The sequence below is a fragment of the Denticeps clupeoides genome, unplaced genomic scaffold, assembly GCF_900700375.1.
Source record: "Denticeps clupeoides unplaced genomic scaffold, fDenClu1.1, whole genome shotgun sequence".
Classification (NCBI taxonomy): Eukaryota; Metazoa; Chordata; class Actinopteri; order Clupeiformes; family Denticipitidae; genus Denticeps; species Denticeps clupeoides.
In genome coordinates, this window is record NW_021629953.1 from 14,414 (window position 1) to 40,637 (window position 26,224).

Consider the following 26,224-nt stretch of genomic DNA (forward strand, 5'->3'; position numbering starts at 1 on the left):
CCTCCTAAATTTTATTTTACTATGCCACCACTGAGGACAATAAACAAATGCACCAATCACTCTGAATATGCTTTCTTCTCTCTTGCGTCTCTAAAAGAGACAACAAGAACAATCATCAGCAACATACGGTAAAGAGTTGAAACAAACCCCACCATTGTCAGTAGTAATAATTATATACTTTATGTCAAAAATGATTGATGACATATCTGTATGAGGAAAAAGCGCGTTATTTATGACCATCTACCCTTCTACATTCTCCCCTTCTCCACTGGACACTGGACACAGTGCGCGTAATTTATGGCCTTCTCCCTTTTCTGCCTTCTCCATCGGACCCTGCGCGTAATTTATGACCTCCTTCCATCCTTCCCCCTTCGGACATCTGTTATGTAAGACAAGTATGTTCCCGCGATGTCCATTCTTACATAAACACTTAGACAGGTTTTTTAAAAACAGATGTCTTACCACTTGTTTACAAACTATGGCTGTTGTGGAGGTGTTATAAGCCAGCATGCCATTACCTCTTTCTCGCAAACACTGAATCACGTGTGACTTACAAATCTCACACACACCTTAGAACGTTCTTTTAAAACAGAAACCTTATTTAAATGATATATGTTTTAAAAACTGTTTCTAGTTAAAGAAAAACTATTTGTCTTCAAACAAAAGTTAATTTCATACCCCTACTGCTAAAATAAATGAAACCATTTTATGATTTCCCCTGACACACACACACACACACACACACACACACACACACACAGACCCTAGCACATCCTCCAACAATATTTTTTAACACCTAACGCACCATATGTTTTTACAACGAGAGGCATCTGGTTCCACCATTCTCGCAAACGCTGAATCAACGTGTGACCTTTTACAAATATCACACACCCCCTTAGAACTTTCTTTTAAAACAGAAACCTTATTTTTAAGTGTATGGTTTTACTCAACTACTGTTTCAGTGTTTAACACGTTTAAACACAATACTTACACAGACTTATTTTAAAAATACAAACGCATACTCTATTCATATACTGACTGAAATATGGTAGAACCCCATTTTGTATGTAGGAAGCATCACAGCACCTTCAGGCCCCACTCTATCGCTCTATCCCATGTGACGCATTACAGATGTCATATACACTTAGACTAACTTTTAAAACAGATTTCTTATCACTTATTTACAACTACGGCCATTGCTGATGGCTTATGCCCCATTTCTCCCAATGACATCCCTTTCCCCACGCACTTCCCTTCCCGGGTTCATCACACATTCTTCCCCGACACCTAGCAGAGTCTCATATTGACACACACACACACACACACACACACACACACACACACACACACACAGACAGACCCTAGCACATCCTCCAACAAACGTACCATATGTTTACAACGAGAGTCATCTGGTTTCACCATTCTCGCAAACACCGAATCACGCGGGACCTTGCAAATCTCACGCGCGCACACACACACACACACACACACACAGAGGCCTATTTAACAAGAGAGGCCCACGAGGTCTTCATTCAACTGATCGACATCACAAGGATCATCACCGGCTATGGACTCTCAGTAAGTTTTTCATAACACATAAACTATAAGTCTTGTTACAACGTATGTGTGTGTTTTATTTATTTATTTGTTAATAGGTGTAACTTTTCTGTAGAACCACTCGAAGGACCATCAAACCTGGCGTGTTTTGAAACACCGGGGTTCGAAAGTCTATGGACCGAGGGTTTTGGTGCGGGTGATTCTGAACCACAAATTTCATACCAAGGTAATTGTAAAAACCACAGATCCTACTAATAATAATACCACTACATAGTTGTGAGTGTGTGTTTTTGACCGTGTATGCATTCTAATAGCAGAACATTATCCAAATTACAACGTTGTAACCGCGGATGTTGGATGCTCAGCCGACAGTTTAGGTAATATATTTATGACTATCTAATACGGTTTTTATGAAATTTTCATCATATGGTTGTGATTGTAATATCTCTCGTTCTGTACAGCAACCATCAGACAACTAGTGGACACCATTCCTAAGCCACGCGTTGATAATACAGGGGTCGACAAGCCGTCAGGTCGGAAGGCTACACGCAAACGCAAGCACCTAGCTCCCGTGGTGGATCTGTGCGTGGAAAAGGCACAAAAACATATGGTGAAAAAGCCGCAAGGTGTGTATTACATATGTTTTAACACAATTTATTATTATTTTAATAAAATATTGACAATCAGGTTTGATAAAACTATCAGGAAAGAAGACGAAAACAGCTTTCAAGCTCCCGGAAAAGCCAGAAGGTGTGTATTTACATGGTTTTAACGCAATCGTTATTTTAATGAAATATTAATTTTAACATCGTGTGATTTTGTTACAGGTAGAATCCCCGTAAACGTTGATCTCGACTTTGTCACCGATTGGACCAACGCGGATTACAAAGCGTGGGATGCTGTAGATTTTGCCAGATCAGACATCGCTACGCAAACAGAACCAAACCACATCGACCCACAGAGGTACCGGCGGTTTTCTAATCATTCTGAATGCTGTGTATGCCTTAAACAGGTATTAGATAACATTGTTAAGGTGTATGACTTGCAAGAAAAGTTGATTAGTACTGTGGGGATTATAGCCAAAGCTGTAGAACATACATCAGATCTGAAGCGTGTCGATTGGTCATCGTTATCAATGGTTTTGTTGCGTTTAAGTGGCATTTCACGTGTGTAAGGGGTGTTTTAAACCTTGTTGTCAACCATAATGGAGCCGTCTAAACGTCAATGTATTGGTGGTGATGCAGTGGACAATTTTAATAAAACACTACACGACATGTTAAACATCGAGACATGGGGGGAAATTGAGATGTTTAATAATGTTTTACATCAAATTCAAAATGGTTGTGGTGCTGAATCTGATCCAGTATCCTTAGAAGAAGTGTCTATAAGGCATGCTGTGATAGACGGGTATCATGTTACACATAAACCACGGTTCAATGGGGTGGTACTGCGTCGTGATATTAATTTCAGATCCGTTTCGAGCAGCGACATAACATCATATATTTCACACATCCACGATGTATTCAAAGACATCGTAAAATTCTCACACACACTGGCCGGACAGAGCGGTGTTTTCGACGTCACACTGAGTGGCGATACCCTGGTTTCAGATGTTAATGCGATCCTTTCACCCGCGAATAACCATTCGTATGAAATTCTGATGGACGCCATCGAAAAAATAATCCAAAGCAATAAAAAAATCATGTGCGATGAGACACTACACCTGACTGTTTCAATCGCTAGAGGTCGTGATGGGGGCGCACGGCGTAAATTGCGTGATTTGGCTCATGATCAGATAATAAGCAAGAACAGGATGAATCTATTCTGCCCCGTTAATGTTACAAACCAATTGTGCTTCGCGATATGCCTGGCAAATTTTGTAAACCCTGAGAAACCAACAGCTTATTTAGAAAAATTGGCTGCCACATTTCAGACACGGTGTGGGCTACCTATTCACCATAAAGTCGGCTTTAATGATGTTCCAAAATTTGAGAGCTTATTGGACATCAAGATTGTGATCTTTTACAGATCAGACGTAGGGGTGTTGCAGAAATTTCAAACTAGCACTGTACCGCATACAAAAACAGCCTTTTTATACATACACGACAGCCATTACTACGGAATATTAAACCTCAAGGCGTTCATGGGGGTGCCGTATGTCTGTGAATTCTGCTATGCCGGTTACACTTCGTTCCGAGAGCATGGTTGCAAATACAGGTGTGATGTTTGTAACGACCCCGGCTGCCCTTCAAGGGTCACAGGTTCGAGATATTGCTCGTCTTGTGGGAGGTTTTGCAAGTCTGATTTTTGTTTTGACAAACATAAACAGCCGCGTCCTATGAAGAGCGATCCTGGCGTGGTGGCGTCAAATTGTGATCTTACAAAATTTTGTAAGAATTGTAACAGGCGTTACCACGTTAGTGTTAAAAAACCCAAACCACACACGTGTCCGACACCACACTGTGTTCATTGTCGTGAAGAACTGATTCCAGACGCTAAGCATGAATGCTTCATACAACCCATTAGATTGAAGGAGACAAACAACCGCTACATTTTTTTTGATTTTGAAACACGTTTCGAGAACGGCAAACATCATGCAAATTTTGTTTGCGCAATTACATTTACAGGTGTGGAGTTCACGGCTGAGGGTGACGGGTGTGTGCGTGAATTTGTGAATTGGCTCCGTCGACCGAGGTTCAACGGTTTCACATTTTTAGCACACAACGCTGCAGGGTTTGATAATTTCATACTTTTGGAATATTACTCCAAAAACGGGGTCAAACTAGATGTGACAATGACTGGATGCCGTCTGATATTCATGTATGATGCATGTTTTAAACAGCGTTTTATCGACAGCTATTCTTTTCTACCGATGAGTCTGGCAAAAACAACAGCTGCGTTAAATCTCACCACCACAGAAAAGGGTTATTTCCCACACAAGTTTAACACACGCTCAAACAGCCATTACATAGGCCCATACCCGGATAAGACCTTTTATGGATATGACAACATGTCCAATGCTGGCAGACGTGAATTTGATGACTGGTACAACGAATCAGCGTGCGGTGTTTTTGATTTTCAGAAGGAACTCCGTTTCTATGGTCGAAACGACGTCGTGCTGTTAAGAGAGGCGTGTCTGAAATACCGTGACGAGTTCATAGAATGCACGGGTCTAGACCCTTTTGGTCAAACCACGTTGGCATCGTGCTGCATGGCTGTATACAAAACACACTACCTACCGCGTGATACACTCGCTCTTACACATAACAACGCGTACACAAGCCAAAACAAGGCATTTTCAGACATTAGCATCGAATGGCTGGAATATGTCAAAACAACCAGGCATGTGTACATCCAACACGCTCTGACAGAGGGTGAGGTTGTGGTTGGGAAATACTGTCTTGACGGCTATTATGAAAAAAATGGTCGTAAATACGGTTTAGAATTTAATGGGTGTATGCATCACGGACATGATTGTAAATACACACCCACCCAGACTCATCCTTTGTCAAGGCTCCCGTACAGTGTTTTAAGAAGGCAATTTGATGATAAGATTGAAACCCTCACCAAGGTGTACGGCTTAAAAGTCGAAGTTATGTGGGAGTGCCAGTGGCGTCGTTTAAAAAAGGTCGAACCATCAGTCATAGAGTTCATGTCAACATATGCACACCCCAGTCGTCTAAAGCCGAGAGACAGCCTCTTTGGCGGTCGAACGAATGCGTACAAACTCTATCACAAAACATCGGACGGTGAAAAAATTCGTTACTTTGATTTCACCAGTCTCTACCCGTTTTGTCAATCATCAAAGGAATATCCGACCGGCCACCCACAGATCATTTTGAAAGACTTTGATAGTCTCGAAAATTACTATGGGTTGGTTAAAGCAACGGTGTACCCGCCACGTGGTCTCTTACACCCTGTGTTGCCATACCGATGCGGCGGCAAACTAATGTTCCCGCTTTGTAGAACATGTTGTCATCTTGAGAATCAAGCGTCACCATGTACTCATACTGACGGCGAGAGATCTCTTTCGGGTTGTTGGGTCAGCATTGAATTGATGAAAGCTGTACAGATGGGCTATGTTTTGGCAGAGATTCATGAAGTGTGGCATTTTGAACAAAGATCAGAAACGTTGTTTGCAGATTATGTGAAAACGTTTCTACAATACAAACAGGAAGCCAGTGGGTACCCGCCGGGGGTTGTGACGGATGCTGAAAAGCATGCCTACATTGAAGATTATTTTCAAAAACAGGGTATCCGTCTGAATCCTGAAAAAATCTGTTCAAACCCTGCAAGGAGAAATATTAACAAACTCCTATTGAATTCACTTTGGGGCCGATTTTCAATGCGGGAAAACCTTCCATACACAGAGTTGTTGAAAGATCCTGACGACTTTTCGCGATACATTTTTGGGGGCGGTCGTGAAATCACACATTTTGCATTTGTCTCGGACGAAGTGGCATTGGTTCAGTGGCGTTATGCAGACGGTTATGGCGCTCAAATGCGTGACATTAATGTGTTTCTTGGAGCGTTTACAACTGCTCATGCGCGCCTAGAATTATATTCTGTGATGGAGAAATTGGGTGATCGGCTGCTGTACAGCGACACAGACAGTCTAATCTTTGTCTCAAAAGATGGTGACTGGGAGCCACCCCTAGGTCCATATCTGGGCGATCTTACTGACGAGGTAGGCCCCGGGGATTACATTACAGAATTTTGTTCAGGCGGTCCGAAAACATATGGTTACATCACCGCTAACGGTAAGACATCCATGAAGGCCAAGGGTATCACTCTCAATGCTGAAAATTCAAAAGCTGTAAATCTACACTCTCTGGTTGATTTGGTTAACAGCTATGTAATAGATAGAGACCGGTCGCAACATGTTTTAACACGCACAAACACAATTACCAGGAATAAAAGACACCTCACATTACATAACAAATCAGATGTCAAAAGGTTCAAAGTTGTGTACAACAAACGAGTCCTGCTCCCAGACTTTACGACGCTCCCCTATGGGTATTGACACAAGATGACTTTGAGAGATGTCACAGGTAAATATGTAAATAAAACATTTTTTTTTTTATGTCTGTAACATCTGTATATATGTACAGTTTTCTATTATTTGTATCTGTGTGATTTTCAACATGTTTGTAACATATTGTATATATGGATGTTTGCATTATTTGCATATGTGTGATTTTTCAATATGTCTGTGACATTTGTATATTTATATTTGTATTTTTATGCTATTATATGCATGTGTGTGTTATTTTCTACAATAAAAATTTATGTGTATCATCTCAGGATTCGATCTCAGATTGCAACATCCGTTCTCGTGTATAGTAAGCGGACCATCAAACTCTGGAAAAACGTTTTTTGTGAAAGCGTTAATAGCCGATGCCGACCGCTTAATATCTACAACGATTGAAAACATTGTCTACATTTACGACTGCTGGCAACCTCTTTATGACGAGTTGTTAAAAATTAGGAATATTAATTTTATACAAGGTATTCCCGACACACTATCGGACGACCAACTCTTGCCGCCGACCAAACCATCGCTATTAATTATCGATGACTTAATGGATGTTGCGAGTGGCAATAAGCAGGTTGAAAAAGTGTTTACACAATACGTGCATCATAGAAATCTCAGCGCTATCTACATGGTTCAGAATTTGTTTTTTCAGGGGAAATCCAGCAGAACAATCAGTTTAAACACAAATTACCTAATACTTTTCAAAAACCCAAGAGACAATACACAGATTGCTGTATTAGCGAGACAGATGTATCCGGGTAATACCAAATTCTTCCTTGAATGTTTTAAAAATGCTACTGAAAAACCCTTTGGCTACCTCATGATTGATTATAAATCTAGAACACCTGACACACTTCGTCTCAGAACGGATCTGCTTTCAGAGTATCCGGTGGTCTATGTTCAGAAAAAAAGAGTTTAGACGCTGACATGTCTAATCGTCTTTATAGAAATCTGCCGCTTCTAAAACTCTTACTTAAGGCTAAGCCGATACAGAGACGTCTCATTTTACAAGAATCTTCGAATGAGTTGATTCTAACCTTATGCGAAGTGGCTTTGAATGTGCTCAGCGGTACAATACCATTGACAAAGTCACAATATAAAAAGTTGGAAAAAAAGAAAAAAGCTATAAAATTCATAGCCGATAAAAAAATTGGTGTGTTAAGAAAGAAATATGTGATCAATCAAGAGGGCGGGTTCCTTTTACCTCTGTTAAGCGTCGCAGTTCCCTTTATAAGTAGTCTAATAGCGTCAAGACAGGGGGGCTAATGGAACACGCTGAAAGGATGTATTTGGTACCCCAGCGACAGCTGGACAGGTTAAAAAACGATGGTGCACCTATACCTCTGAGACAACGCGCGGAAAATGATTTGGATGCATCGATAAAAAGTGTTTTGGACAGAACTGATTTGGGGGATTATGAAAAAGCCAAATTATACTCGACACTCTTGCAGAGGTATATATCAGTGGTTAAGCAGGGTGATCATGAGACTAAATCGATAACGCTTAACCTACCACAGGCATCTGAAAATGTACAGACATCACCCACAGAAGCAGCGACCGTTGATGACGACGCTACGGTTAAAGAGGTTTTACAAAATGTACCGCAGAGAAGTAAAAGGAATGTCCGGTATATATTAGAAAAAATGATGAAATCACAGGGAGTTGCTGCATGGGGTAGAGATGGCGAATTTGTTTTCAACGGTACGATCATTCCAGGATCTCACATTTTCGATTTGGTTAAGAACGTTACCACGCCTCAATCTATGAATCCTCATAGGAGACCCAAGGGGTGGCGTGAATTCCTGAGTGCTATAGCAATGTTGAACATACCTCTTTCTACGGTTCCAAACAGACGTGTTAAAGATGAGGTCAATTCATTTAAAAACATTAACAAGACTTTTACCACCCGTGATGATGATGGTGATTCAGAACCACCCGTGTTTTCATCGCCACGTTTAGATACAAGCGCATGGTTACATTTTTAAAAAGTGTATACAGTCTTGTTTAAAACGTGTTTGAACATGCGATGACAATAAACAAACTTGATGATACATATATTTGTTTTTCGACTCATTTATTTAGAATAAGATTTTTTCATAAACACCTCACCAGATTGTATACATTGAGAGTTTTTAAACATATCACAATTATAGACATGCGGGTGTAGTTTTTTCACAAATAGCGAGACCTTTTTATCATTTTTAGTCAAGTCGTTGGAATATTTAGATAAAACATCTTCATAGCTCAAACCCTTTGACATGTGGTAGAGAAAGAATACACAGTGTTCGCCGCACGTAACCGATGATAAATCCTGAACCTGTTTATTTGAAAATTGTACATTGTAACATGTAGTTTTTAGAAATTTATAGACGGTTGACGGAAACATCTTGCTGTCTGGCCTGTTTCCAAAACTGTCAAAAAAACAACCGACGCGGTCTTCAGTTATGTACACAGCTAACCAGTGTTCACCCGGTTGGTCCGAACTGTGTGTGTTAATTATCACAGATGCTGGTAATGTTGCCACAGGTCTTTTGGGTAATTGGTCGGACGGTAGTACGCCTAAAAAACACGTGTTTGTGGAGATTCTGTCCATAATATTTAATAGTTGTACGGTGTTCATTAATTCAGTAGTGGTCCACAAGAATCTGCCTGCGATTGGACACTTCAATCATGCTATCAAATATAGCGTAAACTATTAAATTGATAGTGTTTCGAAGCGGTTGTCTAAAACGCATTTCCAATCTGATGTTCCCTGATCTAATTAACGACATGTGTTGGCTGCATTCTTCGTCCGGCGTGAGGTTAAAAGCGTAGAGTGTGTAACCGTTCAAGAAATCCTCTCTGTCGATAGACAATGCCCGATTTTTTAGATGTCTGCCGGTTGATAACGCCAACTGATAAAACTCTCTTATAGCAGAACCTTCTATGTACTGTGGTTGAAACGGCTTGGCAGGGAATTGCTGTCCGTCCACATACACTGCTAGGAATTCTAAATCATAATGTTTGAATGCAAAAGGGTTTTTAGCATAAGATCCTGAAAATGCGTCATTATCAACCATCCCAATCACAATGGCTTTTGGTAGTGTCCCCAAAAACAGGTTTTCCTGATTAGCGACGCGTGTTCCGGCGGGCACTGAGAAATTTTTTAAGTATACCCTGTCGATTGGATATTTAGCTGTTGCTGTGAGTAATGCCTGCGCGTGTCCCAACCTGACAGCTGGTGACACTGAAACCTTTTTAACAAACATGGACGCTGCCAGTATGTTTATTTTATAACCCAAATTGTCACTGCGCATTAAGCAAAATTCATCTTTAGCACGTGTTAATCGAATTTTTATATCAACGCCGTTCAACATGAGTTTTTCTTGAAAAAAGATATTGCTGTGTATGGGAGATAATAATTCAACAAGGCTACTAGCATTAGTGAATGCGGCCCTCTTGTTCAACCCCCGGTTTGCTCCAGCCGGATCCGCAGTATCCATATGACCCGCAGTATCCTTGTAAAATAGGCCCGCTGAGAAAAGCGTTTCTAACGCATGACGGTCATAATTTATCAAACATTCAAGAATACTTCTGTACGGGTAAGTATTTGAACTCTGTGAGATCAGCCGATCCCCCAGGGATACGTCGACCTGTGAAAATATTGTAGCTCCGGGGTAATTAACCAAGCCGACTGGTGCCCCCTCATCTACATCGGATCCATCCGGTTTAGTGATCTTGAGTCTTGTGTATAAAAGTGTATTGTTTAAATCAATATAGTCTTCACCGTTTCCAGCTATGAAAAACTCCAGGGGTGTCGAGTCAGTCAGTGCCGAGATAGGCGGCACTTCGATGTATGTACTTTTTTCTATAGACAACTGCGTCATGGGGACTGTAAACAAATCCAACTCAGACTTTACGCATTCATCGGACATCCCGTGTATTAACGCCATGACTAAAAGATGTTTTTTAAATTTCTTTTAGTCCGATACTCATGCATGCGTTGTTTACCCCTCGAGTTTCTTTTAGACACTGAGTTTTGTTTCTTCTTTACTTTGCTTTTCTTGCCATGTGTGATTCGTTTTACACCCGGTGGTTTGTGTTCATGTCGCCTGTTCATTACCATCATACCTGAACCATCTTGTCCAACATCATTTTGTCTAGGTCTCATGACATTCGTTACTACATCGGTAACAATGTTCTTTGCCGCCGATTTTAGATGGGGTTTTGCTATAGCGAAACCTTTTTTCAATAGCGGTAGTGCCATTCGGAAAAGACCTCGGAAAATACCGCCAAGCCCTGCGCCGTACATGGAAGGGGCGCCATAAAAACCTGGAATCCCACCCCCAGCTTGGTTTTGATAATACGTCACATAACGATGAGGGTCTATCGTGTACGGATTAAAAGCCTTCATAGTTTCTCAAATTCTTTGAGATTGCTTCGTGGGTCTGAAGTGTAGTTTTGTAACCACCTTGCCGTACTTAAATGGTATGACACAATTCTGATCTGATTTCACTTCTACAGCTATATCGCTGATGTGTGATTTCGAAACACGTACGTAGTGCGCTCTGTCATACTTGACTGTGACAAACTCTTTGTTTTTCCCGGTTATATGTACACATCGTAGAAGGGGTACAAAATAGTCACCCACCGCCTGATATTCTATAAAGTCTGTATAGACAAAAAGGCTATATTCGCCACCATACAAGTCGGCCGGATATGATGCATATGCTCGACTCAACGGATCCACAGTAATGCTTGCGTCAAAAAATTCGTTATTCTTAAATCCTAAAATAATCCTAAGCTTGCCTGATATCGCTATGGTGACAGGTTTGTTCGAATAGACATAAACCTTATTAATAAGGTCATCATAACCAAATGTAACGCCGTGTACCCTGGTATAGCCGCTTATCTCTTTGACTATGTCTGTAATGCTTGTGTAATAACCTACGCGTATTGTAACATCCAATCTCTCCCCTGTTATATTATTAGTCAAAAAGATGATTTTGTCATCCTCTCCAAAAGTCGGCCATGATCGCGGGTACTGGAATTCAATCAGCGCTACTTCCCAATCGCCCTTTAAAATAATAGGTTTCGCGAGTCTGGTCCTATACTTTGATATGGTATTATCGGGATATACGCTCTGTGAGGCATTACACGGCAGGGTTACATAAAAGCCTTCGTCCCCCATGGCGTTGTTTTATCGTGAATGAAAGACTGATTCTGGAACAAACTATTTAAACATCTACTACGTCTTTTTCATCAACCCATGAGTTAAATTTTTCAGGCCACCCCAACCACTTCACAAAGACCATGCGTCTTTTCCCCATGTTCTTCCTTTCCAAAATTTTCTCAACTTTAAACGGTTTATTACTGATTAGTTTGATCTTTTGCAATTCTTCTTCATAAAAGGTACCGTCTATTATATCGCCGTCATAATCTACCAATTTGTAGACCGGTGGATTACGCGGGATACATGCTGATATAGTAAAGAATTCATCTGTGAAGTTTTGTTCATATCCTTTTGTGAATGCACCTCTTGCTTTAGAAATTCTTACAACGTCGCCTGTTTTGTAATTGAACGTAACATTTTTCTGCTTCGCATCGTTCACACCGTACAATGACTGAAACACTCGTGCTTCATTTGTAGAGCAGACCTGTGCAGGTTTCATTTTAATGCTACGATGGTAGCTTGCATTGTATGATTTTATTAAATCAGGAAGTACGTCTATATACCTTTTAGAATTGACCGATGTCAGATATCGCCACATTCTACCCTTAATAGTCCTGTTAAAACGTTCGATAACGCTTGCCTTTAATTCGCTACCTGTGGCAAAATGGGTGATGCTGTGTTTTCTCATTAGATTTTGAAATCCTTTGTTGAAAAACTCCTTTCCTCGATCGGTCTGTAATTTTTGAGGTACTCGTCCTTCCTTTAGAATAGTTTCAAATGCTCTAGTCACCTCAGCTCCGGTCTTGTTTTTTAAAATACGAGCCCACGCATGTTTACTAAAAACATCTATACACGTTAACATGAATTTATAACCATCGTTTTCCTTTGAATACATAGACATGTCAACAAGATCTGCTTGGAATTGTTTGTCTATACCATACACCACGACTCTATTCCGCTTGTATTTTAAACGCGCTGGTTTGTGTAACGTGTATGCATCCTCCCCTGATAACCAGTCAGAAACCGTCTTATTAGACAACCTGACCCCTGTATTTTTAAACACGGCATCTTTTAACCTTGTTTTACCACCGAAGGAGCCCTCGCTGTCTGGCGTATAGTAGTATTTTTTTAAAAGGTCAGTCATGATGGTTGCTTCGTGAAATAATGACACATTCTATTTTGGTCACACATTATTTATTTTCAAATTATGCGTTGTCGAGGTAATGTAAAAATTTCACACATACGTCTAAATCTCTCTCAATAAGGTATAAACATTCATCATGACATTTTCAGATTTAACAAATCTTTTGACAGACTGAAACCCATGTTTACAGAACAGTCTTCTCACCCCAGCTCTTTAGCGCTTCATAAATTACATCAGCACTTTGTGAGTCAGCAAGCCTCTCAGTCATCTGATCCAGCCTCTGGAAAAAGAAAGGTTCATCTTCTAATTCGTAGGCCAGCGCCCCCACAGCACCGTTGATTTTCTGAGGATGTACATAGAGGCCGCTCGCTGTTAGAACGTTTGTGATGAGGTGGTGCGTCTCAGGCTGGAAAAGTCTCTGCTTTATCTTGTCCATGTTGGTAATGTAGAAATATCCCTCCGGCTCATAGAGACACGGGTGTTGGGTCTGACTCGGATGGTCCACCATGCATCCATAACAGGTTTCCCGCAGCAGTCGTCCGATAATGTTTTGAAGGATTCTGCACACGCAAAACTTTATGGTTTTAAAAGCTTTTAGTGTGGAACATGTCAATTCGTCGCCATCCCACGGGTTTGAGACATCGCCCACATGTGTCGCAGCCGGTGGTGGCTTCTCATCAGAGGTTTGCAACGACGGGATGTCTACCAATGGCCCAGACATGTATGTCAAATTCTGCAACCCCAGACTGTCACCCAGTTTGTCGATCCAACAACAGTCTTCAACAGCATCAGCAGCACCATTCAGTCTAACAGCCATGACTTAACAGAACCTGTGATCACCCAGATTGTGTTAGGGGTCTGGGGTCCTGTTCTGCTTTTTAATGGCTAGCCGGTGTGGGGGATGGTTCAGGGTGTGACGTGGCATTGTCACACTCCGCCTCCCCATGAAAAAGACACACCCTGATTTCGTTGTATCCGGCCAAAATATCGCTCCATTTAAACAATCTGTCAATCTTCTTGAAGACGTTGTGGAGTATGGCCACATCACACCACGGGTACATCACTTTCACATCCTTTGGCGATCCATACACACGGCGTTCACCGTCTGGCACCACACGACTGACATTCTTACCACTACACACGTAAATGTAAGACTCTGATTTCTGCTCTTGACATCCACCACACATGTAGTAATGGTTTTGATCCGTAGCACCGGTCCACGATATGTAGAAAGGACCCGTATTTACATCTTCAATCTTTTTCCACCCGTTATTCTTGAACAAACACCAGTCTTCAGCATAAAACGACACACACAATTGGTCGTCCGGTGTATACTCCTGGTCCGTGTCCACCGAGTACAGTCTCACATGACGCTCCTTCTTGTCAAAAATATAACCGCCGACACGTCCATCGGATAACATCCATTCGTATTCTTCACAGCCACCAGGGTTCTGAAGAAAACTCACCAAGGATCGTGGCCTTCTCCTTTTTGGCGCAAATGGTGTATCACAAACTATCCTGTTTGTAACAGGCGTAGGCGTAATACGTCTCTTCATAGCTGCACCAAGCGGGCTCCCCATTGTAACAGAATCTGTTGTACTCTGTTCAGAGACATCCTACGCCTCTTTTATTACCCCATGCAACCGTGGTAAACACACACACACACACACAACACATTAGCCATATGTATGGGTTGGGTTAGAGAAGGGTCAGGGAGAAGGGATGGAGGTCATAAATTACGCGCAGGGTCCGATGGAGAAGGCAGAAAAGGGAGAAGGCCATAAATTACGCGCACTGTGTCCAGTGTCCAGTGGAGAAGGGGAGAATGTAGAAGGGTAGATGGTCATAAATAATGCGCTTTTTCCTCATACAGATATGTCATCAATCATTTTTGACATAAAGTATATAATTATTACTACTATTGTCTGACTCATGCTCAAAGAAAAGCATTACAAATCATCATCGTGAGTAGTGAGACACTACTTTCATTTCACGTTTCCAAGTCAATAACTATAGAAATGATCCCTGAAAGTATAGTCTTAAGGGCGATAGGTTTTGATGACCTTTCTGAGTTCCATGCTTAATGTTTCCAAAGTTGGTGAGTGGCGCTAACAAAACAAATATGCCGTGATTTTTAGGATCAAAAACGAAAATGCTGTGAAATCAAGGCATATGCTGCTCTATGTGGTGTTACAAGTTTCATTCAGTAGAATGTATACAATCAAACATTTCATTGCAAAGTTCTCTTTTGATGTTTCCTCAATCTTACCAATAGTTGTAGGTGGAGAAAACTAGCTCATCTTTACTGTGTTTATTGAAATTGGATAGTAAAGGGATTAATGTCCAAGCCTCATAAACACGTTGACTTTTTTTACAGCATGCTCAACTAGCGATGGCAATCACAACGAATTGTTGACTTCAATGCCAAAATCGATCTGATTCCTCATGGATTTCTAAACAGTACAAACTAAATACACATCGTAAATCTTGGTTTGCTATGGCTCCATTAAGGACATGGCATTTCAATCAATTAAAAGAATAAACATATTTATTACGAAAGTCCTGCCACTCTGAACATGCTTTCTTCTCTCTTGCGTCTCTAAAAGAGAATAACAAGAACAATCATCAGCAACATACTGAAAAAGGTTCAATAGACCCCTCCAATGTCTGACTCAGGGGTTTAAAGAAAAGCATCACAAATCATCATCGTGAGAAGTGGAAAATAACTTTCTTTTCACGTTTCCAAGCCAAAAACTAAAGAAATATTCCCTGAAAGTATAGTCTTAATGCTGATTGGTTTTATTGACCATCTGAGTTCCATGATTAATGTTTACAAATATGCTGAGTCGTGCAAACAAAAACGAATATACTGTAAATTTAGTATCAAAGCGGAAGACCAAATCAAGTTCTGCGTAGTATTACAAGCTCCATTCATTAAAATGTAAACATTTGAATATTTCATTGCAAAAATTCTTGTTGGGTGCTTCTTTATCCTTCGTATAGTTGCAAGTGGAGAAAACGAAGTCTTCTTATCCTAATTGTGCTTCTTCAAATTGTACGATAGGGTAAAATCTGTCTGAGCCTAATGATTTTATGGTAAACGTTTTTACCATTTGCTCAATGAAGGACAACAATTCATGAGATTTTACTGATTGTAAAACAAATCTGAACAAAGACACCTCCTAAATTTTATTTTACTATGCCACCACTGAGGACAATAAACAAATGCACCAATCACTCTGAATATGCTTTCTTCTCTCTTGCGTCTCTAAAAGAGACAACAAGAACAATCATCAGCAACATACGGTAAAGAGTTGAAACAAACCCCACCATTGTCTGACTCATGCTCAAAGAAAAGCATTACAAATCATCATCGTGAGTAGTGAGACACTACTTTCATTTCACGTTTCCAAGTCAATAACTACAGAAATGATCCCTGAAAGTATAGTCTTAAGGGCGATAGGTTTTGATGACCTTTCTGAGTTCCATGCTTAATGTTTCCAAAGTTGGTGAGTGGCGCTAACAAAACAAATATGCCGTGATTTTTAGGATCAAAAACGAAAATGCTGTGAAATCAAGGCATATGCTGCTCTATGTGGTGTTACAAGTTTCATTCAGTAGAATGTATACAATCAAACATTTCATTGCAAAGTTCTCTTTTGATGTTTCCTCAATCTTACCAATAGTTGTAGGTGGAGAAAACTAGCTCATCTTTACTGTGTTTATTGAAATTGGATAGTAAAGGGATTAATGTCCAAGCCTCATAAACACGTTGACTTTTTTTACAGCATGCTCAACTAGCGATGGCAATCAATACGAATTGTTGACTTCAATGCCAAAATCGATCTGATTCCTCATGGATTTCTAAACAGTACAAACTAAATACACATCGTAAATCTTGGTTTGCTATGGCTCCATTAAGGACATGGCATTTCAATCAATTAAAAGAATAAACATATTTATTACGAAAGTCCTGCCACTCTGAACATGCTTTCTTCTCTCTTGCGTCTCTAAAAGAGAATAACAAGAACAATCATCAGCAACATACTGAAAAAGGTTCAATAGACCCCTCCAATGTCTGACTCAGGGGTTTAAAGAAAAGCATCACAAATCATCATCGTGAGAAGTGGAAAATAACTTTCTTTTCACGTTTCCAAGCCAAAAACTAAAGAAATATTCCCTGAAAGTATAGTCTTAATGCTGATTGGTTTTATTGACCATCTGAGTTCCATGATTAATGTTTACAAATATGCTGAGTCGTGCAAACAAAAACGAATATACTGTGAATTTAGTATCAAAGTGGAAGACCAAATCAAGTTCTGCGTAGTATTACAAGCTCCATTCATTAAAATGTAAACATTTGAATATTTCATTGCAAAAATTCTTGTTGGGTGCTTCTTTATCCTTCGTATAGTTGCAAGTGGAGAAAACGAAGTCTTCTTATCCTAATTGTGCTTCTTCAAATTGTACGATAGGGTAAAATCTGTCTGAGCCTAATGATTTTATGGTAAACGTTTTTACAATTTGCTCAATGAAGGACAACAATTCATGAGATTTTACTGATTGTAAAACAAATCTGAACAAAGACACCTCCTAAATTTTATTTTACTATGCCACCACTGAGGACAATAAACAAATGCACCAATCACTCTGAATATGCTTTCTTCTCTCTTGCGTCTCTAAAAGAGACAACAAGAACAATCATCAGCAACATACGGTAAAGAGTTGAAACAAACCCCACCATTGTCTGACTCATGCTCAAAGAAAAGCATTACAAATCATCATCGTGAGTAGTGAGACACTACTTTCATTTCACGTTTCCAAGTCAATAACTACAGAAATGATCCCTGAATGTATAGTCTTAAGGGCGATAGGTTTTGATGACCTTTCTGAGTTCCATGCTTAATGTTTCCAAAGTTGGTGAGTGGCGCTAACAAAACAAATATGCCGTGATTTTTAGGATCAAAAACGAAAATGCTGTGAAATCAAGGCATATGCTGCTCTATGTGGTGTTACAAGTTTCATTCAGTAGAATGTATACAATCAAACATTTCATTGCAAAGTTCTCTTTTGATGTTTCCTCAATCTTACCAGTAGTTGTAGGTGGAGAAAACTAGCTCATCTTTACTGTGTTTATTGAAATTGGATAGTAAAGGGATTAATGTCCAAGCCTCATAAACACGTTGACTTTTTTTACAGCATGCTCAACTAGCGATGGCAATCACAACGAATTGTTGACTTCAATGCCAAAATCGATCTGATTCCTCATGGATTTCTAAACAGTACAAACTAAATACACATCGTAAATCTTGGTTTGCTATGGCTCCATTAAGGACATGGCATTTCAATCAATTAAAAGAATAAACATATTTATTACGAAAGTCCTGCCACTCTGAACATGCTTTCTTCTCTCTTGCGTCTCTAAAAGAGAATAACAAGAACAATCATCAGCAACATACTGAAAAAGGTTCAATAGACCCCTCCAATGTCTGACTCAGGGGTTTAAAGAAAAGCATCACAAATCATCATCGTGAGAAGTGGAAAATAACTTTCTTTTCACGTTTCCAAGCCAAAAACTAAAGAAATATTCCCTGAAAGTATAGTCTTAATGCTGATTGGTTTTATTGACCATCTGAGTTCCATGATTAATGTTTACAAATATGCTGAGTCGTGCAAACAAAAACGAATATACTGTAAATTTAGTATCAAAGTGGAAGACCAAATCAAGTTCTGCGTAGTATTACAAGCTCCATTCATTAAAATGTAAACATTTGAATATTTCATTGCAAAAATTCTTGTTGGGTGCTTCTTTATCCTTCGTATAGTTGCAAGTGGAGAAAACAAAGTCTTCTTATCCTAATTGTGCTTCTTCAAATTGTACGATAGGGTAAAATCTGTCTGAGCCTAATGATTTTATGGTAAACGTTTTTACAATTTGCTCAATGAAGGACAATTCATGAGATTTTACTGATTGTAAAACAAATCAGAACAAAGACACCTCCTAAATTTTATTTTACTATGCCACCACTGAGGACAATAAACAAATGCACCAATCACTCTGAATATGCTTTCTTCTCTCTTGCGTCTCTAAAAGAGACAACAAGAACAATCATCAGCAACATACGGTAAAGAGTTGAAACAAACCCCACCATTGTCTGACTCATGCTCAAAGAAAAGCATTACAAATCATCATCGTGAGTAGTGAGACACTACTTTCATTTCACGTTTCCAAGTCAATAACTATAGAAATGATCCCTGAAAGTATAGTCTTAAGGGCGATAGGTTTTGATGACCTTTCTGAGTTCCATGCTTAATGTTTCCAAAGTTGGTGAGTGGCGCTAACAAAACAAATATGCCGTGATTTTTAGGATCAAAAACGAAAATGCTGTGAAATCAAGGCATATGCTGCTCTATGTGGTGTTACAAGTTTCATTCAGTAGAATGTATACAATCAAACATTTCATTGCAAAGTTCTCTTTTGATGTTTCCTCAATCTTACCAATAGTTGTAGGTGGAGAAAACTAGCTCATCTTTACTGTGTTTATTGAAATTGGATAGTAAAGGGATTAATGTCCAAGCCTCATAAACACGTTGACTTTTTTTACAGCATGCTCAACTAGCGATGGCAATCAATACGAATTGTGGACTTCAATGCCAAAATCGATCTGATTCCTCATGGATTTCTAAACAGTACAAACTAAATACACATCGTAAATCTTGGTTTGCTATGGCTCCATTAAGGACATGGCATTTCAATCAATTAAAAGAATAAACATATTTATTACGAAAGTCCTGCCACTCTGAACATGCTTTCTTCTCTCTTGCGTCTCTAAAAGAGAATAACAAGAACAATCATCAGCAACATACTGAAAAAGGTTCAATAGACCCCTCCAATGTCTGACTCAGGGGCTTTAAAGAAAAGCATCACAAATCATCATCGTGAGAAGTGGAAAATAACTTTCTTTTCACGTTTCCAAGCCAAAAACTAAAGAAATATTCCCTGAAAGTATAGTCTTAATGCTGATTGGTTTTATTGACCATCTGAGTTCCATGATTAATGTTTACAAATATGCTGAGTCGTGCAAACAAAAACGAATATACTGTAAATTTAGTATCAAAGTGGAAGACCAAATCAAGTTCTGCGTAGTATTACAAGCTCCATTCATTAAATGTAAACATTTGAATATTTCATTGCAAAAATTCTTGTTGGGTGCTTCTTTATCCTTCGTATAGTTGCAGGTGGAGAAAACGAAGTCTTCTTATCCTAATTGTGCTTCTTCAAATTGTACGATAGGGTAAAATCTGTCTGAGCCTAATGATTTTATGGTAAACGTTTTTACATTTTGCTCAATGAAGGACAACAATTCATGAGATTTTACTGATTGTAAAACAAATCTGAACAAAGACACCTCCTAAATTTTATTTTACTATGCCACCACTGAGGACAATAAACAAATGCACCAATCACTCTGAATATGCTTTCTTCTCTCTTGCGTCTCTAAAAGAGACAACAAGAACAATCATCAGCAACATACGGTAAAGAGTTGAAACAAACCCCACCATTGTCTGACTCATGCTCAAAGAAAAGCATTACAAATCATCATCGTGAGTAGTGAGACACTACTTTCATTTCACGTTTCCAAGTCAATAACTATAGAAATGATCCCTGAAAGTATAGTCTTAAGGGCGATAGGTTTTGATGACCTTTCTGAGTTCCATGCTTAATGTTTCCAAAGTTGGTGAGTGGCGCTAACAAAACAAATATGCCGTGATTTTTAGGATCAAAAACGAAAATGCTGTGAAATCAAGGCATATGCTGCTCTATGTGGTGTTACAAGTTTCATTCAGTAGAATGTATACAATCAAACATTTCATTGCAAAGTTCTCTTTTGATGTTTCCTCAATCTTACCAATAGTTGTAGGTGGAGAAAACTAGCTCATCTTTACTGTGTTTATTGAAATTGGATAGTAAAGGGATTAATGTCCAAGCCTCATAAACACGTTGACTTTTTTTACAGCATGCTTAACTAGCGATGGCAATCAATACGAATTGTTGACTTCAATGCCAAAATCGATCTGATTCCTCATGGATTTCTAAACAGTACAAACTAAATACACATCGTAAATCTTGGTTTGCTATGGCTCCATTAAGGACATGGCATTTCAATCAATTAAAAGAATAAACATATTTATTACGAAAGTCCTGCCACTCTGAACATGCTTTCTTCTCTCTTGCGTCTCTAAAAGAGAATAACAAGAACAATCATCAGCAACATACTGAAAAAGGTTCAATAGACCCCTCCAATGTCTGACTCAGGGGTTTAAAGAAAAGCATCACAAATCATCATCGTGAGAAGTGGAAAATAACTTTCTTTTCACGTTTCCAAGCCAAAAACTAAAGAAATATTCCCTGAAAGTATAGTCTTAATGCTGATTGGTTTTATTGACCATCTGAGTTCCATGATTAATGTTTACAAATATGCTGAGTCGTGCAAACAAAAACGAATATACTGTAAATTTAGTATCAAAGTGGAAGACCAAATCAAGTTCTGCGTAGTATTACAAGCTCCATTCATTAAAATGTAAACATTTGAATATTTCATTGCAAAAATTCTTGTTGGGTGCTTCTTTATCCTTCGTATAGTTGCAGGTGGAGAAAACGAAGTCTTCCTATCCTAATTGTGCTTCTTCAAATTGTACGATAGGGTAAAATCTGTCTGAGCCTAATGATTTTATGGTAAACGTTTTTACATTTTGCTCAATGAAGGACAACAATTCATGAGATTTTACTGATTGTAAAACAAATCTGAACAAAGACACCTCCTAAATTTTATTTTACTATGCCACCACTGAGGACAATAAACAAATGCACCAATCACTCTGAATATGCTTTCTTCTCTCTTGCGTCTCTAAAAGAGACAACAAGAACAATCATCAGCAACATACGGTAAAGAGTTGAAACAAACCCCACCATTGTCTGACTCATGCTTAAAGAAAAGCATTACAAATCATCATCGTGAGTAGTGAGACACTACTTTCATTTCACGTTTCCAAGTCAATAACTATAGAAATGATCCCTGAAAGTATAGTCTTAAGGGCGATAGGTTTTGATGACCTTTCTGAGTTCCATGCTTAATGTTTCCAAAGTTGGTGAGTGGCGCTAACAAAACAAATATGCCGTGATTTTTAGGATCAAAAACGAAAATGCTGTGAAATCAAGGCATATGCTGCTCTATGTGGTGTTACAAGTTTCATTCAGTAGAATGTATACAATCAAACATTTCATTGCAAAGTTCTCTTTTGATGTTTCCTCAATCTTACCAATAGTTGTAGGTGGAGAAAACTAGCTCATCTTTACTGTGTTTATTGAAATTGGTATAGTAAAGGGATTAATGTCCAAGCCTCATAAACACGTTGACTTTTTTTACAGCATGCTTAACTAGCGATGGCAATCAATACGAATTGTTGACTTCAATGCCAAAATCGATCTGATTCCTCATGGATTTCTAAACAGTACAAACTAAATACACATCGTAAATCTTGGTTTGCTATGGCTCCATTAAGGACATGGCATTTCAATCAATTAAAAGAATAAACATATTTATTACGAAAGTCCTGCCACTCTGAACATGCTTTCTTCTCTCTTGCGTCTCTAAAAGAGAATAACAAGAACAATCATCAGCAACATACTGAAAAAGGTTCAATAGACCCCTCCAATGTCTGACTCAGGGGTTTAAAGAAAAGCATCACAAATCATCATCGTGAGAAGTGGAAAATAACTTTCTTTTCACGTTTCCAAGCCAAAAACTAAAGAAATATTCCCTGAAAGTATAGTCTTAATGCTGATTGGTTTTATTGACCATCTGAGTTCCATGATTAATGTTTACAAATATGCTGAGTCGTGCAAACAAAAACGAATATACTGTAAATTTAGTATCAAAGTGGAAGACCAAATCAAGTTCTGCGTAGTATTACAAGCTCCATTCATTAAAATGTAAACATTTGAATATTTCATTGCAAAAATTCTTGTTGGGTGCTTCTTTATCCTTCGTATAGTTGCAAGTGGAGAAAACAAAGTCTTCTTATCCTAATTGTGCTTCTTCAAATTGTACGATAGGGTAAAATCTGTCTGAGCCTAATGATTTTATGGTAAACGTTTTTACAATTTGCTCAATGAAGGACAATTCATGAGATTTTACTGATTGTAAAACAAATCAGAACAAAGACACCTCCTAAATTTTATTTTACTATGCCACCACTGAGGACAATAAACAAATGCACCAATCACTCTGAATATGCTTTCTTCTCTCTTGCGTCTCTAAAAGAGACAACAAGAACAATCATCAGCAACATACGGTAAAGAGTTGAAACAAACCCCACCATTGTCTGACTCATGCTCAAAGAAAAGCATTACAAATCATCATCGTGAGTAGTGAGACACTACTTTCATTTCACGTTTCCAAGTCAATAACTATAGAAATGATCCCTGAAAGTATAGTCTTAAGGGCGATAGGTTTTGATGACCTTTCTGAGTTCCATGCTTAATGTTTCCAAAGTTGGTGAGTGGCGCTAACAAAACAATAATGCCGTGATTTTTAGGATCAAAAACGAAAATGCTGTGAAATCAAGGCATATGCTGCTCTATGTGGTGTTACAAGTTTCATTCAGTAGAATGTATACAATCAAACATTTCATTGCAAAGTTCTCTTTTGATGTTTCCTCAATCTTACCAATAGTTGTAGGTGGAGAAAACTAGCTCATCTTTACTGTGTTTATTGAAATTGGATAGTAAAGGGATTAATGTCCAAGCCTCATAAACACGTTGACTTTTTTTACAGCATGCTCAACTAGCGATGGCAATCACAACGAATTGTTGACTTCAATGCCAAAATCGATCTGATTCCTCATGGATTTCTAAACAGTACAAACTAAATACACATCGTAAATCTTGGTTTGCTATGGCTCCATTAAGGACATGGCATTTCAATCAATTAAAAGAATAAACATATTTATTACGAAAGTCCTGCCACTCTGAACATGCTTTCTTCTCTCTTGCGTCTCTAAAAGAGAATAACAAGAACAATCATCAGCAACATACTGAAAAAGGTTCAATAGACCCCTCCAATGTCTGACTCAGGGGTTTAAAGAAAAGCATCACAAATCATCATCGTGAGAAGTGGAAAATAACTTTCTTTTCACGTTTCCAAGCCAAAAACTAAAGAAATATTCCCTGAAAGTATAGTCTTAATGCTGATTGGTTTTATTGACCATCTGAGTTCCATGATTAATGTTTACAAATATGCTGAGTCGTGCAAACAAAAACGAATATACTGTAAATTTAGTATCAAAGTGGAAGACCAAATCAAGTTCTGCGTAGTATTACAAGCTCCATTCATTAAAATGTAAACATTTGAATATTTCATTGCAAAAATTCTTGTTGGGTGCTTCTTTATCCTTCGTATAGTTGCAAGTGGAGAAAACAAAGTCTTCTTATCCTAATTGTGCTTCTTCAAATTGTACGATAGGGTAAAATCTGTCTGAGCCTAATGATTTTATGGTAAACGTTTTTACAATTTGCTCAATGAAGGACAATTCATGAGATTTTACTGATTGTAAAACAAATCAGAACAAAGACACCTCCTAAATTTTATTTTACTATGCCACCACTGAGGACAATAAACAAATGCACCAATCACTCTGAATATGCTTTCTTCTCTCTTGCGTCTCTAAAAGAGACAACAAGAACAATCATCAGCAACATACGGTAAAGAGTTGAAACAAACCCCACCATTGTCTGACTCATGCTCAAAGAAAAGCATTACAAATCATCATCGTGAGTAGTGAGACACTACTTTCATTTCACGTTTCCAAGTCAATAACTATAGAAATGATCCCTGAAAGTATAGTCTTAAGGGCGATAGGTTTTGATGACCTTTCTGAGTTCCATGCTTAATGTTTCCAAAGTTGGTGAGTGGCGCTAACAAAACAATAATGCCGTGATTTTTAGGATCAAAAACGAAAATGCTGTGAAATCAAGGCATATGCTGCTCTATGTGGTGTTACAAGTTTCATTCAGTAGAATGTATACAATCAAACATTTCATTGCAAAGTTCTCTTTTGATGTTTCCTCAATCTTACCAATAGTTGTAGGTGGAGAAAACTAGCTCATCTTTACTGTGTTTATTGAAATTGGATAGTAAAGGGATTAATGTCCAAGCCTCATAAACACGTTGACTTTTTTTACAGCATGCTCAACTAGCGATGGCAATCACAACGAATTGTTGACTTCAATGCCAAAATCGATCTGATTCCTCATGGATTTCTAAACAGTACAAACTAAATACACATCGTAAATCTTGGTTTGCTATGGCTCCATTAAGGACATGGCATTTCAATCAATTAAAAGAATAAACATATTTATTACGAAAGTCCTGCCACTCTGAACATGCTTTCTTCTCTCTTGCGTCTCTAAAAGAGAATAACAAGAACAATCATCAGCAACATACTGAAAAAGGTTCAATAGACCCCTCCAATGTCTGACTCAGGGGTTTAAAGAAAAGCATCACAAATCATCATCGTGAGAAGTGGAAAATAACTTTCTTTTCACGTTTCCAAGCCAAAAACTAAAGAAATATTCCCTGAAAGTATAGTCTTAATGCTGATTGGTTTTATTGACCATCTGAGTTCCATGATTAATGTTTACAAATATGCTGAGTCGTGCAAACAAAAACGAATATACTGTAAATTTAGTATCAAAGTGGAAGACCAAATCAAGTTCTGCGTAGTATTACAAGCTCCATTCATTAAAATGTAAACATTTGAATATTTCATTGCAAAAATTCTTGTTGGGTGCTTCTTTATCCTTCGTATAGTTGCAAGTGGAGAAAACGAAGTCTTCTTATCCTAATTGTGCTTCTTCAAATTGTACGATAGGGTAAAATCTGTCTGAGCCTAATGATTTTATGGTAAACGTTTTACAATTTGCTCAATGAAGGACAATTCATGAGATTTTACTGATTGTAAAACAAATCAGAACAAAGACACCTCCTAAATTTTATTTTACTATGCCACCACTGAGGACAATAAACAAATGCACCAATCACTCTGAATATGCTTTCTTCTCTCTTGCGTCTCTAAAAGAGACAACAAGAACAATCATCAGCAACATACGGTAAAGAGTTGAAACAAACCCCACCATTGTCTGACTCATGCTCAAAGAAAAGCATTACAAATCATCATCGTGAGTAGTGAGACACTACTTTCATTTCACGTTTCCAAGTCAATAACTATAGAAATGATCCCTGAAAGTATAGTCTTAAGGGCGATAGGTTTTGAT

General features: G+C 38.6%; 1 long non-coding RNA gene, 16 other non-coding genes and 1 pseudogene across 17 annotated transcripts; 1 reads left to right on the forward strand and 17 right to left on the reverse strand.

Moving 5' to 3' along the window:
• Positions 1 to 2,064: 2,064 nt before the first annotated feature.
• On the forward strand, positions 2,065 to 2,663 carry LOC114778230 (uncharacterized). Its single transcript, XR_003746250.1, has 3 exons — positions 2,065 to 2,183; positions 2,263 to 2,307; positions 2,385 to 2,663. It is a non-coding gene; the product is annotated as an uncharacterized LOC114778230 (long non-coding RNA).
• Positions 2,664 to 14,730: 12,067 nt separating this feature from the next.
• Positions 14,731 to 14,929, reverse strand: LOC114778263 (uncharacterized; annotated as a pseudogene).
• Positions 14,930 to 15,452: 523 nt separating this feature from the next.
• LOC114778252 (small nucleolar RNA U3) lies at positions 15,453 to 15,673 on the reverse strand. Its single transcript, XR_003746270.1, has one exon. It is a non-coding gene; the product is annotated as a small nucleolar RNA U3 (small nucleolar RNA).
• A 448-nt stretch (positions 15,674 to 16,121) lies between these two features.
• Positions 16,122 to 16,340, reverse strand: LOC114778265 (small nucleolar RNA U3). Its single transcript, XR_003746283.1, has one exon. It is a non-coding gene; the product is annotated as a small nucleolar RNA U3 (small nucleolar RNA).
• A 523-nt stretch (positions 16,341 to 16,863) lies between these two features.
• On the reverse strand, positions 16,864 to 17,084 carry LOC114778253 (small nucleolar RNA U3). Its single transcript, XR_003746271.1, has one exon. It is a non-coding gene; the product is annotated as a small nucleolar RNA U3 (small nucleolar RNA).
• Positions 17,085 to 17,532: 448 nt separating this feature from the next.
• LOC114778242 (small nucleolar RNA U3) lies at positions 17,533 to 17,751 on the reverse strand. Its single transcript, XR_003746261.1, has one exon. It is a non-coding gene; the product is annotated as a small nucleolar RNA U3 (small nucleolar RNA).
• A 523-nt stretch (positions 17,752 to 18,274) lies between these two features.
• LOC114778254 (small nucleolar RNA U3) lies at positions 18,275 to 18,495 on the reverse strand. The gene has a single exon (XR_003746272.1). It is a non-coding gene; the product is annotated as a small nucleolar RNA U3 (small nucleolar RNA).
• A 445-nt stretch (positions 18,496 to 18,940) lies between these two features.
• Positions 18,941 to 19,159, reverse strand: LOC114778234 (small nucleolar RNA U3). Its single transcript, XR_003746253.1, has one exon. It is a non-coding gene; the product is annotated as a small nucleolar RNA U3 (small nucleolar RNA).
• Positions 19,160 to 19,682: 523 nt separating this feature from the next.
• LOC114778260 (small nucleolar RNA U3) lies at positions 19,683 to 19,904 on the reverse strand. Its single transcript, XR_003746278.1, has one exon. It is a non-coding gene; the product is annotated as a small nucleolar RNA U3 (small nucleolar RNA).
• A 447-nt stretch (positions 19,905 to 20,351) lies between these two features.
• On the reverse strand, positions 20,352 to 20,570 carry LOC114778235 (small nucleolar RNA U3). The gene has a single exon (XR_003746254.1). It is a non-coding gene; the product is annotated as a small nucleolar RNA U3 (small nucleolar RNA).
• Positions 20,571 to 21,093: 523 nt separating this feature from the next.
• Positions 21,094 to 21,314, reverse strand: LOC114778256 (small nucleolar RNA U3). Its single transcript, XR_003746274.1, has one exon. It is a non-coding gene; the product is annotated as a small nucleolar RNA U3 (small nucleolar RNA).
• A 448-nt stretch (positions 21,315 to 21,762) lies between these two features.
• Positions 21,763 to 21,981, reverse strand: LOC114778239 (small nucleolar RNA U3). Its single transcript, XR_003746258.1, has one exon. It is a non-coding gene; the product is annotated as a small nucleolar RNA U3 (small nucleolar RNA).
• A 524-nt stretch (positions 21,982 to 22,505) lies between these two features.
• Positions 22,506 to 22,726, reverse strand: LOC114778257 (small nucleolar RNA U3). The gene has a single exon (XR_003746275.1). It is a non-coding gene; the product is annotated as a small nucleolar RNA U3 (small nucleolar RNA).
• Positions 22,727 to 23,171: 445 nt separating this feature from the next.
• LOC114778236 (small nucleolar RNA U3) lies at positions 23,172 to 23,390 on the reverse strand. Its single transcript, XR_003746255.1, has one exon. It is a non-coding gene; the product is annotated as a small nucleolar RNA U3 (small nucleolar RNA).
• A 523-nt stretch (positions 23,391 to 23,913) lies between these two features.
• On the reverse strand, positions 23,914 to 24,134 carry LOC114778258 (small nucleolar RNA U3). The gene has a single exon (XR_003746276.1). It is a non-coding gene; the product is annotated as a small nucleolar RNA U3 (small nucleolar RNA).
• Positions 24,135 to 24,579: 445 nt separating this feature from the next.
• Positions 24,580 to 24,798, reverse strand: LOC114778237 (small nucleolar RNA U3). Its single transcript, XR_003746256.1, has one exon. It is a non-coding gene; the product is annotated as a small nucleolar RNA U3 (small nucleolar RNA).
• Positions 24,799 to 25,321: 523 nt separating this feature from the next.
• On the reverse strand, positions 25,322 to 25,542 carry LOC114778259 (small nucleolar RNA U3). The gene has a single exon (XR_003746277.1). It is a non-coding gene; the product is annotated as a small nucleolar RNA U3 (small nucleolar RNA).
• A 444-nt stretch (positions 25,543 to 25,986) lies between these two features.
• On the reverse strand, positions 25,987 to 26,205 carry LOC114778238 (small nucleolar RNA U3). Its single transcript, XR_003746257.1, has one exon. It is a non-coding gene; the product is annotated as a small nucleolar RNA U3 (small nucleolar RNA).
• Positions 26,206 to 26,224: the final 19 nt, after the last annotated feature.